We start from the raw sequence: 11,664 nt of genomic DNA on the forward strand, positions 1-11,664 counted from the left end.
ACAAGCATTTAATTATAGGTCCTTTTTAGCTAATTTGTTTTTTTCTTTACTCTCTAATCATTGATGCTCAGAGCCTTGAGCTTTGAGGGAGTGCATTTGTACTTGAGCCTAGCCTTGACCCTAAGTGTTTTGTTTTCAAGTTTTTTTCCTGATACATAAACACCACAAGTACTTAGCAAACGAATTGCCATTAGTACTCAGAGCCTTCAGCTTTCTCATTTTTTCCCTTTTTCTTTCTTGCCTTATTTGTATTTGCTTCCTTTAAGGTTTTCATGATTCCAAAAATTTCATAAAATGTCCTAGATGAAAACTTCAATTAAATAAAATCTAATGCAATTGAGCAACAATTAACCATACTAGCCTTCCAGTACTTGTATGCACATGCTAAGTTCTTCTTTAATTCCTTGTTTGTTTATAATCATGATACTTTACTGCTTTGAACTTTACAAAACTCAAGTTGGTAGTTATAGTGGCATAGCAATCTGTTACAAATCAAAATTCAGGCTATGCTTATTCATACACACATGTAAATAGAGAAGATAAAGACAATCATGCAATTTAAAGTGCTGGAAACAAATGAGAGGAAAAGGAACTTTACAACCTTGTAATTCATCTTCTCTATTGTTGTCATTTTTCTCCCATTCTTTCCCTTCTCCTACCAACTTCAGAATGCTTGCTCATCCTCAAGCAACAATTAGAATAGTGGCGATGGGGCTAAGATGGATCATGAGTGTTTTACACAATGAAATATTAGTAGTACATGTGTTTTAAGCAAGCAAAATTAAAGATAACCATCAAGGCACAGAGAATCAGAGACATTGTGATTGCAAAAATAAGAGGTTGTGCATGATACATTGCATAAAGAATGAGTGGCACACCAAACTTAGTGTGACACTTTCACTTGGAATTGATGCAAGTGTCCAGTAAAGATTGGAAGCAAATTTTGTTGCATAGCAACACCAAACTTAGAATGCAACCCTATGTCAATTTATTTGAACTAAAACTAAACAAAGGGAACTGTTATATGTTAAATACAATCACCAAGCAAAGAATCTGTCATGAATAAGGATTTCTTGGTGAGGTATTTAACAAAAACAGTTAAGGAGCAAAATAAATGAAAGCATAAAAAATAAAGAATTGACTAAATCAAAGATAACAATAAAAATGTTAAACCAAAAGAAAGATAACTTTGCAGAGGTATTATGATTCTGCAGACAAGTGGTGTTGCTGAATGACTTGCATAGAGAATTAAGTGGCACACCAAACTTAGAAACTTAGTGTGACACTTTTAATTTAGAATTGATGCAATCATCCATAGAGATTGAAAACAGATTGTTGCAGGCAACACCAAACTTAGAATGTAATCATATGCCAATTTATTGAAATTTAAACAAAGCAAAGAAAGAAAATAAACCAAGCAGAGAAATAAAATGTTACTAAGGTTGGGTTGCCTCCCAACAAGCGCTCTTTTAGTGTCATTAGCTTGACATGTTGTTCTTCACTTTCTTCCTCTTCTTCTAGTTTGTTAAGAGGAATGACCTCATGGGGAGAGATGAACCAGCTAGTGTCCCCCGTTTTGGTCTCTCCTCAGCAAGCTTTCTTTTGTAAGTTGCTTGTTTGAGATTTCTTGCTGGATCAGGGGTAGGATTGTTTGCAGTTGACCTTTTCTTGAATGTTGTCATTGGTATCTTGGTCACAATCCTCTCTTCGGTGTTCTTGTTGGTTGTCTTCACTTCTTGGATATCAATACTTGGTGGTTGTGTGATGGTTGGAGCATTATCTTCATCAAGAGCCTCTTGAATTGGTGGTTCCATCAGCCCTTCCTCTATGCACTTCTCTGCTTCAATTGAATGTGAATCTCCTTGATTGTCTTCCTCCATTTTTTCTTCATGATTTTCCATTAAGTCCTTTGGGAGGGAATCTTCATGTTCCATTGTCACTTCAATTAGCCTCTGCGGATATGGAATCCTTGGCTCATATACCTCCACCACCTCATTCTCCCTTGAAGTTTCACTTGATACAGGGACCTCTTCTTCCTCTTCTTCACTCACAGTTTGTTCTTCACCCTTAGCATTTGGCAATCCTGAATGTGTCCTCCTTTGCTCTAAATGCCATTCTATCTTCTTGAAGAGGAATTCTCGCTCTACCCAGAATTGCTTTTATTCTTCCAGGAGTTGTTCTTGTCTTTCTAATAATTCTCTGGACTTTTGAAGGGGATCTTCAATTGCTGGCTCAATAGATGAAGGCTGAGAGTGATTTTATGGATATGAGTGTATTGTGGTGAGTTTGTTTTGAGTGGTATGGAATGAATCTTGTGAATTATGGAATGGATTTTGTGAATGTTGAAATGAGTCTTCTGTGTAGTGAAATGAATCTTGTGGTTGGTGAGATGAGTTGTATGGATCTTGAGGGAGGCTTTGTGTTGAGGCAAAATCAAGTGATGAAAAATTTTCAATTAGAAAACTGGGAGGAGAGGTTGGACAATTTAGTATAAATGAATTGAAGGTTTGCTCAAATGATGATAGCTCTTGATATATGGAGTATGGCACATTGACTGCTCCCTAATTTTGATCCTCCCAAGCACAACTTGATGAAGAATTGTTGAATTCATCATCTTGTGGCATTGGGGGACAATTTTGCATGAATTCATTGAAAGCATAATCAAGAGATGATGTCTCTTACTGAATATCATATGGAGCATTAGAATTCCCTTCCCAGCCATAGTTTGTGTTAGTGTCATAACAGTATGATTCACTTTGTGGTTCTGGGAGGAAATTCCTTTCACTTGATTGTTCACACTCTTGTTGACATGCATAGACACCATGAGGATAATGACATAAATCATTTTGTGGTTCTGGACAATATCTCATGTGAATTACTTCATCATCTATCATTTTTCGGTGATATTCCCAGCCATCATTAGAATAATGACTTGAATCATTTTTGTGGTGGTGGAAAATATCCCATATGATTCTCTTGCTCATCTTGTAGTTCTGAAGCATATCTCCATTGATTGGAGTGCTCAGAATCTGTGATCTCTTGGTGATACTCCCAGCCACTACTAGAATAGTCAATTGGTGATGGTGAGTAATATCCCATAAAATTTGTTTGATCACAAGCTGAGTTGAACTCCATTTGAATTTTGTAAAACACATAACCAATGAAAATTGAAATTCATGTCACAGAAAAGAATTTCTTAGTGAGACAATAACTCAAACACCTTGATATCAACTTGAAACAGAAAATTAAAAGAACAAAAACAAAGAAATTGCTTAATCTAGACTTCTCACCCACTTAATCATTGTCGATCTATATCAATCCCCAGCAACGGTGCCAAAAACTTGATTAGGGAAAAATCGATTCCACACAAACTCACCGGCAAGTGTACCGGGTCGCATCAAGTACTAATAACTCACAAGAGTGAGGTCAATCCCACAGGGATTGATGGATCAAGCAACTTTAGTGAGGTGATTAGTTTAGTCAAGCTAATAGTGATGAATCGAATGAAATTGAAGCAATAGAATGTAAATTGCAGGAATTATAAATTACAGGAAGTAAATTTGATAGAATCTTAATGAGCAAGAAAAGTAAATTGCAGCAAATGTAAAGGGAATTGGGTACAAGGAATTAAATGAAGCAGTAAATTATGACTTAGAGCAATTGCAGAAAATTAAACTTGCAGGAAGAGTAAATCAGATTGAATCAAGAACAGAAATGTAAAGTTGAAGAATTTAGATTTGCAAAAAAGTAAATCAAGCTCAAGGGAAACGAAAATGTGAAAGTGCAGAAGAACAGAATTGCAGGAAGATGTAAATTGCATAAACTAAATTGAATTCAATACTTGAAATGTAAAGTGCAGAAAAAGAAATGTGTATCAAAGAGAGTCTTCTATTCTATCCTACTCCTACTCCTATTGCTCTCTAGCAGAGCCAGCCTTTTCTAATGAAATGAAATTGATGCCTTTATATAGGCTTTACAAAATGAAAATGAAATTGAAATTGAAAACAAATTACAATTCAAATGAAATTTTTATTCTAATTGTTTCTTGTGCCTTTGAGTCATGTCCAATGGGCTTTTGTTGCTTTGGCCTTGAAAGAGAGTGAATCTGTATGGTGTTGGCTTGGTTTAAGTGGATCAGGATGCATTTGGTGCTCTCAGTGGAGCGTAAAGTTCACTTTGTGAACTCCACTTTCACTTTGCCTGCATGCTTCCTCACGTGCGCCTTTCTCACTAGCCAGCGTTCTCTTTGTGAATGCTGAGTTCACTTTTTGAGCGATGCACCTTGGGTGAGCACTCTTCCTTGTTGAAAGTCACGAAAATGTTGAAAAAGTGAACGCTACGTTTTCTTCTTTGAGCGCTACCCTTGGTGCTCAATGTAGCCTTCTCTAGGAGCGTTGCCTTAGTGAACTCTAAGTTCACTTACTGAGTGCTAGCTCCTTTGGTTGAGCGCTCTCCCTTGCCTCGGCTTGCAAGTCATGAAAAAGGTAGAAAAGTGAGCGCCACGCTCACTTCCAAAGTGAACGCTAGTCTTGTTTGGCTATTGAGCATGGTTTTTGGGTCTTAAAGATGCCTATCACTTATACTTCAATTTCATGCCAAATATAGATTGTTATATATCGTTGGAAAGCTCTGAATGTCAGCTTTCTAACGCAACTAAAAGCACATCAATTTGACATTTTTAACTCAAGTTATGCTCCTTTGAAGAAGGCATGGTCATGTTGTTCTGGAGGCCGAAAATGCTCAATTAGTGAGCGTGGCATTCACTTAGTGAGCGTTGTTTGGAGGCCAAAGTTAACGCCAGCTTCTGAAGCCCAAACGTAATGTTCACTCCATACTGTTATATATCATTGGAAAGCTCTGGATATCTACTTTCCAATGCATTTGAGAGCGCATCATTTAAAGCTCTACAACTCAATTTATCCTCCTTGGAAGGTGAAGAGGTCAGATGGCCTTACTGTAGGTTGATACTATGTTCTTCTTTGCACTTTCGGAGTAAGTTTTCTCCCTCAGATTTAGTGTCCACCATGTAGTGCCATATATTCTTGGAAAGCTCTAGATTCCTACTTTCCAATTCCACTAAAATAACCTCATTTGAAGGTTTGTAGCTCAAGTTATTCTTGTTGGAGTGTGAAGAGAGGTCAGGGTTACAAATCCTCTTTGCTTAACTCAGAAGCCTCTTTAAGTTTGTTTCTAACTCTTTTGCCACCTTGGGAGTGTGATTCTTCTTTTAGTGCTTTTATTGCTTCTTTTTCTGTTATTTCCTACAAAATTTATAAAATCAAAAGATCAAAGAAATATACCATTTAAGCACAAAAGCATTCAATATTTAAGCACTAATCATCAATTTCTTGTATGAAAAAGCATAGAAAAACATGACATGATGGCATGTCATCAATGAGTTTGGTTACAATCAAGTTGCAGGAAGAGGAGATTACAATGGGAGCTTGGATCAAGGATGAGACAATCAAAGATGGGAGGAGTCACAAGGATTTGATCAACCCTCTTGGCAACAACCACCTCTAATGGACTATCAACAACCATTCTATGATGCATACTAAGACAACGGTTATGGTGGACCTCTCCATGACAATTGGTGCACGAAATTGTGATCATCAAAAATGGCGCCAAAGACTTGGTGCTCTCAAACGTGAATTGTCACAACTTCGCACAACTAACCAGCAAGTGCACTGGGTAGTCCAAGTAATAAACCTTACGTGAGCAAGGGTCGATCCCACGGAGATTGTCGGCTTGAAGCAAGCTATGGTCACCTTGTAAATCTTAGTCAGGCGGATTCAAATGGTTATAGAGAATTGATAATTAAAACATAATTAAAATATAAACTAGGATAGAGATACTTATGTAATTCATTGTTGAGAATTTCAGATAAGCGTATAGAAATGCTTTCGTTCCTCCTGAACCTCTGCTTTCCTGCTGTCTTCATCCAATCATTCCTACTCTTTTCCATGGCAAGCTGTATGTTGGGCATCATCGTTGTCAATGGCTACATCCCGTCCTCTCTGTGAAAATGGTCCAATGCGCTGTCACTGCATGGCTAATCATCTGTCAGTTCTCGATCATACTGGAATAGGATTTACTATCCTTTTGCGTCTGTCACTACGCCAGCACTCGCGAGTTTGAAGCTCGTCACAACCATCCCTTCCCGGATCCTACTCGGAATACCACAGACAAGGTTTAGACTTTTCAGATCTCAGGAATGGCCGTCCATGGGTTCTAACTTATACCACGAAGACTCTAATATCTCGGACTCGGGCCCCTGTATTAGATATCTAAGAGATACTCATTCTATCTCATCTTCATGTAGAACGGAAGTGGTTGTCAGGCACGTGTTCATAAGTGAGAATGGTGATGAGCGTCACATAATCATCACATTCATCATGTTCTTGGGTGCGAATGAATATCTTAGAATAGGAATAAGCTTGAATTGAATAGAAAAACAATAGTACTTTGCATTAATACTCGAGGAACAGCAGAGCTCCTCACCTTAATCTATGGTGTGTAGAAACTCTACCGTTGAAAATAGATAAGAACAAGGTCTAGGCATAGCCGAGAGGCCAGCCCCTTAAACATGATCAAAGGATCAAAAGATAATCCAAAGATGATCAAATACAATAGTAAAAAGTCCTATTTATACTAAACTAGTTACTAGGGTTTACAGAAATGAGTAAATGATGCAGAAATCCACTTCCGGGGCCCACTTGGTGTGTGCTTGGGCTGAGCATTGAGCTTTACACGTGTAGAGGCTTCTCTTGGAGTTGAACGCCAGTTTGTAACCTGTTTCTGGCATTTAACTCTACTTTACAACCTGTTTCTGGCATTTAACTCCAGAATGCAACATGAAACTGGCGTTGAACGCCAGTTTGCGTTATCTAAACTCGGGTAAAGTATCAACTATTATATAATGTTGGAAAGCCCTGGATGTCTACTTTCTAACACAATTGAGAACGTGCCATTTGGAGTTCTGTAGCTCCAGAAAATTCACTTTGAGTGCAGGGAGGTCAGAATCCAACAGCATCTGCAGTCCTTCTTCAATCTCTGAATCTGATTTTTGCTCAAGTCCCTCAACTTCAGCCAGAAATTACCTAAAATCGCAGAAAAACACACAAACTCATAGTAAAGTCCAAAAATGTGATTTTTATTTAAAAACTAATAAAAATATACTGAAAACTAACTAAATCATACTGAAAACTATGTAAAAATAATGCCAAAAAGCGTATAAATTATCCGCTCATCACAACACCAAACTTAAATTGTTGCTTGTCCCCAAGCAACTAAAAATCAAATAGGATAAAAAGAAGAGAATATACTATAAATTCCAAAATATCAATGAAACTTAGCTCCAATCAGATGAGCGGGACTTGTAGCTTTTTGCCTCTTGAATAGTTTTGGCATATCACTTTATCCATTGAAGTTCATAATGATTGGCATCTATAGGAACTCAGAGTTCAGATAGTGTTATTGATTCTCCTAGTTCAGTATGTTGATTCTTGAACATAGCTACTTTATGAGTCTTGGCCGTGGCCCTAAGCATTTTGTTTTCCCGTATTACCACCGGATACATAAATGCCACAGACACATAACTGGGTGAACCTTTTCAGATTGTGACTCAGCTTTGCTAAAGTCCCCAATTAGAGGTGTGCAGGGTTCTTAAGCACACTCTTCTTTTGCTTTGGACCTCAACTTTAACCGCTCAGTCTCAAGTTTTCACTTGACACCTTCACGCCACAAGCACATGGTTAGGGACAGCTTGGTTTAGCCGCTTAGGCCAGGATTTTATTCCTTTAGGCCCTCCTATCCATTGATGCTCAAAGCCTTGGATCCTTTTTATTACCCTTGCCTTTTGGTTTTAAGGGCTATTGGCTTTTTGCTCTTGCCTTTTGGTTTAAAGAGCTTTTGGCTTTTTCTGCTTGCTTTTTCTTTTTCTCCCCTTTTTTTCGTATTTTTTTGGAAGCTTTGTTTTTTACTGCTTTTTCTTGCTTCAAGAATCATTTTTATGATTTTTCAGATTATCAAATAACATGTCTCCTTTTTCCTTATTCTTCAAGAGCCAACATATTTAACATTCATAAACCACAATATCAAAAGACATATTCACTGTTCAAGCATTCATTCAGAAAACAAAAAGTATTGTCACCACATCAAAATAATTAAAGTAGTTTCAAGGATGAATTCGAAACCCTGTACTTCTTGTTCTTTTGTTTTTAGAACATTTTTCATTTAAGAGAGGTGATGGATTCATAGGACATTCATAACTTTAAGGCATAGACACTTAGACACTAGTGATCATGTAATAAGACACAAATATAAATAAACATGAGGCATAAAACTGAAAAATAGAAAAAATAAGAACAAGGAGATTAAGGAACGGGTCCACCTTAGTGAGGGTGACATCTTCCTCTTCTTGAAGAACCAATGGTGCTCTTGAGCTCTTCTATGTATCTTCCTTGTCTTTATTGCTCCTCCCTCATAGCTCTTTGATCTTATCTAATCTTATGGAGAATGATGGAGTGCTCTTGATGTTCCACCCTTAGTTGTCCCATATTGTGTGGAGGAAAATGTATCCCTTGAGGTATCTTAGGGAATTCATGGTGAGGAATTTCCTCATGCTTTTGTTGAGGTCCATGATCTCTTGTTTTGCAGTCAAATGCTCTACTACTGAGACCCTTGAGATGAATCTCTCCATCTTCCATAACTTGTAGGTGGAAGCTTTTGCCTTCCCTTTCCTCTTTCTTGAGGATTCTCTGGTCTTAGGTGCCATTAATAGTTATGGAAAAAAGAAAAGCAATGCTTTTACCACACCAAACTTAAAATGTTTGCTCGTCCCCGAGCAAAAGAAGAAAGAAAGTAGTAGAAGAAGAAGAAAATAGAGGAGATGGAGGGAGAATGTGTATTCGGCCAAGGGGGTTTTAGGTGGTTATGATGTGTGAGAAGGAAGGAGTGATGGGTTGAATTTGAGTGGGTGGGTGTATGTGTGTTGTATGATGGTTTTGGAGGAGTAATGGAGGTGATTGGTGGAAGTTATTTGGGGAAGAGAGTTATGGAAAGGTGTGAAGAGGAGAGAAGAAAAGGCGGGGATCCTGTGGGGACCACAGATCCAGTGGGGTTAAGGACTTAACATCCCTGTTCCAATTAGGCGTGTAAAATGCCCTTGCTGTGCAATCCTGGTGTTTAACGCCAGACTGCTACTTGTTTCTAGCGTTAAACGCCCAAATGTAGCCTGTTTTTGGCGTTTAACGCCAGGTAGATGCTTGTTTCTGGCATTAAACGCCAGCTTGGTGCTTGTTTCTGGCGTTAAACGCCAGACAGATGCTTGTTTCTGGCGTTTAAATGCCAGAATGCTTCTCCTCCAGGGTGTGCTATTTTTAATGCTGTTTTTCATTCTGTTTTTGATTTTTTAGTAGTTTTTGTGACTCCTCATGATCATCAACCTAATAATACATGAAATAAAAATACAAATAAAATAGATATAATTAAATAACATTGGGTTGCCTCCCAACAAGTGCTTCTTTAATGTCAGTAGCTTGACAGTGAGCTCTCATGGAGCCTCACAGATAATCAGAGCAAGGTTGGAACCTGCCAACACCAACCTTAGAGTTTGAATGTGGGGGTTCAACACCAAACTTAGAGTTTGGTTGTGGCCTCCCAACATCAAACTTAGAGTTTGACTGTGGGGGCTTTGGTTGACTCTGCAGTGAGAGAAGCTTTTCATGCTTTCTCTCCATAGTTATAGAAGGAGATCCTTGAGTTTGAAACACAAGGTTGTCCTTATTCAGTTGAAGGACCAATTCTCCTCTGTCCACATCAATCACAGCTCTTGCTGTGGCTAGGAAGGGTCTTCCAAGGATGATGGATTCATCCTCATCCTTTCCAGTATCTAGGATTATGAAATCAGCAGGGATGTAAAGGCCTTCAACCTTTACTAACACGTCCTCTACTAGTCCATAAGCCTGTTTTCTTGAGTTGTCTACCATCTCTAATGAGATTCTGGCAGCTTGCACCTTAAAGATCCCAAGTTTCTCCATTACAAAGAGTGGCATTAAGTTTATTCCTGACCCCAGGTCACACAGAGCCTTCTCAAAGGTCATAGTGCCTATGGTACAGGGTATTAAGAATTTGCCAGGATCCTGTTTCTTTTGAGGTAATTTCTGCCTATCCAATGCATTTAGTTCATTGGTGAGCAAGGGAGGTTCATCTTCCCAAGTCTCATTACCAAATAGTCTGGCATTCGGCTTCATGATTGCACCAAGGTACTTAGCAACTTGATCTTCAGTAACGTCTTCATTCTCTTTAGAAAAAGAATACTCATCAGAGCTCATGAAGGGCAGAAGGAGGTTCAATGGAATCTCTATGGTCTCTAGATGAGTCTCAGATTCCTTTGGTTCCTCAAAGGGAAACTCCTTATTGGTCACTGAATGTCCCAAGAGGTTTTCCTCACTAGGATTCACGTCCTCCTCCTCCCTTGTAGGTTCGGCCATGATGGTCAAGTCAATGGCCTTGCACTCTCTCTTTGGATTTTCTTCTGTATTGCTTGGGAGAGTACTAGGAGGAGTTTCAACGACCCTTTTACTCAGCTGGCCCACTTGTGCCTCCAAATTTCTAATGGAGGACCTTGTTTCATTCATGAAACTAAAAGTGGCCTTAGGTAGATCAGAGAGTATATTTGCTAAGCTAGATGGATTCTGCTCAGAATTCTCTGTCTGTTGCTGAGTGGATGATGGAAAAGGCTTGCTATTGCTAAACCTGTTTCTTCCACCATTATTAAAGTCTTGTTGAGGCTTTTGTTGATCCTTCCATGAGAAATTTGGATGATTTCTCCATGAGGGATTATCGGTGTTTCCATAGGGTTCACCCATGTAATTCACCTCTGCTATTGCAGGGTTCTCAGGATCATAAGCTTCTTCTTCAGAAGATGCCTCTTTAGTACTGCTGGATGATTCCTTCAATCCATTCAGATTCTGAGAGATCATATTGACTTGCTGAGTCAATATTTTATTCTGAGCCAATATGGCATTCAGAGTATCAATTTCAAGAACTCCCTTCCTCATAGGCGTCCCATTACTCACAGGATTCCTTTCAGAAGTGTACATGAACTGGTTATTTGCAACCATGTCAATGAGTTCCTGAGCTTCTGCAGGCGATTTCTTTAGGTGAATGGATCCACCTGCAGAATGGTCTAGTGACATCTTTGATAATTCAGACAGACCATCATAGAATATATCCAGGATGGTCCATTCTGAAAGCATGTCAGAAGGACACTTTTTGGTCAGTTCCTTGTATCTCTTCCAAGCTTCATAGAGGGACTCACCTTCTTTCTGTTTGAAGGTTTGAACATCTACTCTAAGCTTACTAAGCTTTTGAGGAGGAAAGAACTTGGCTAAGAAAGCTGTGACCAGCTTATCCCAAGAGTTCAGGTTGTCTTTAGGTTGAGAGTCCAACCATATTCTAGCTCTGTCTCTTACAGCAAATGGGAAAAGCATAAGCCTGTAGACCTCGGGATCAATCCCATTGGTCTTAACAGTGTCACAGATCTGCAAGAATTCAGTTAAGAACTGAAAAGGATCTTCTGATGGAAGTCCATGAAACTTGCAGTTCTGTTGCATCAGAGAAACTAATTGAGGCTTTAGCTCAAAATTGTTTGCTCCAATG

General features: G+C 38.7%; 1 non-coding gene across 1 annotated transcript; it reads left to right on the plus strand.

Moving 5' to 3' along the window:
* Positions 1–11,255: 11,255 nt before the first annotated feature.
* Positions 11,256–11,363, plus strand: LOC112753912 (small nucleolar RNA R71). Its single transcript, XR_003178273.1, has one exon. It is a non-coding gene; the product is annotated as a small nucleolar RNA R71 (small nucleolar RNA).
* The last annotated feature ends 301 nt before the right edge of the window (positions 11,364–11,664 follow it).

This window comes from Arachis hypogaea, chromosome 15 (genome assembly GCF_003086295.3).
Source record: "Arachis hypogaea cultivar Tifrunner chromosome 15, arahy.Tifrunner.gnm2.J5K5, whole genome shotgun sequence".
In the NCBI taxonomy this organism is placed as follows: domain Eukaryota; kingdom Viridiplantae; phylum Streptophyta; class Magnoliopsida; order Fabales; family Fabaceae; genus Arachis; species Arachis hypogaea.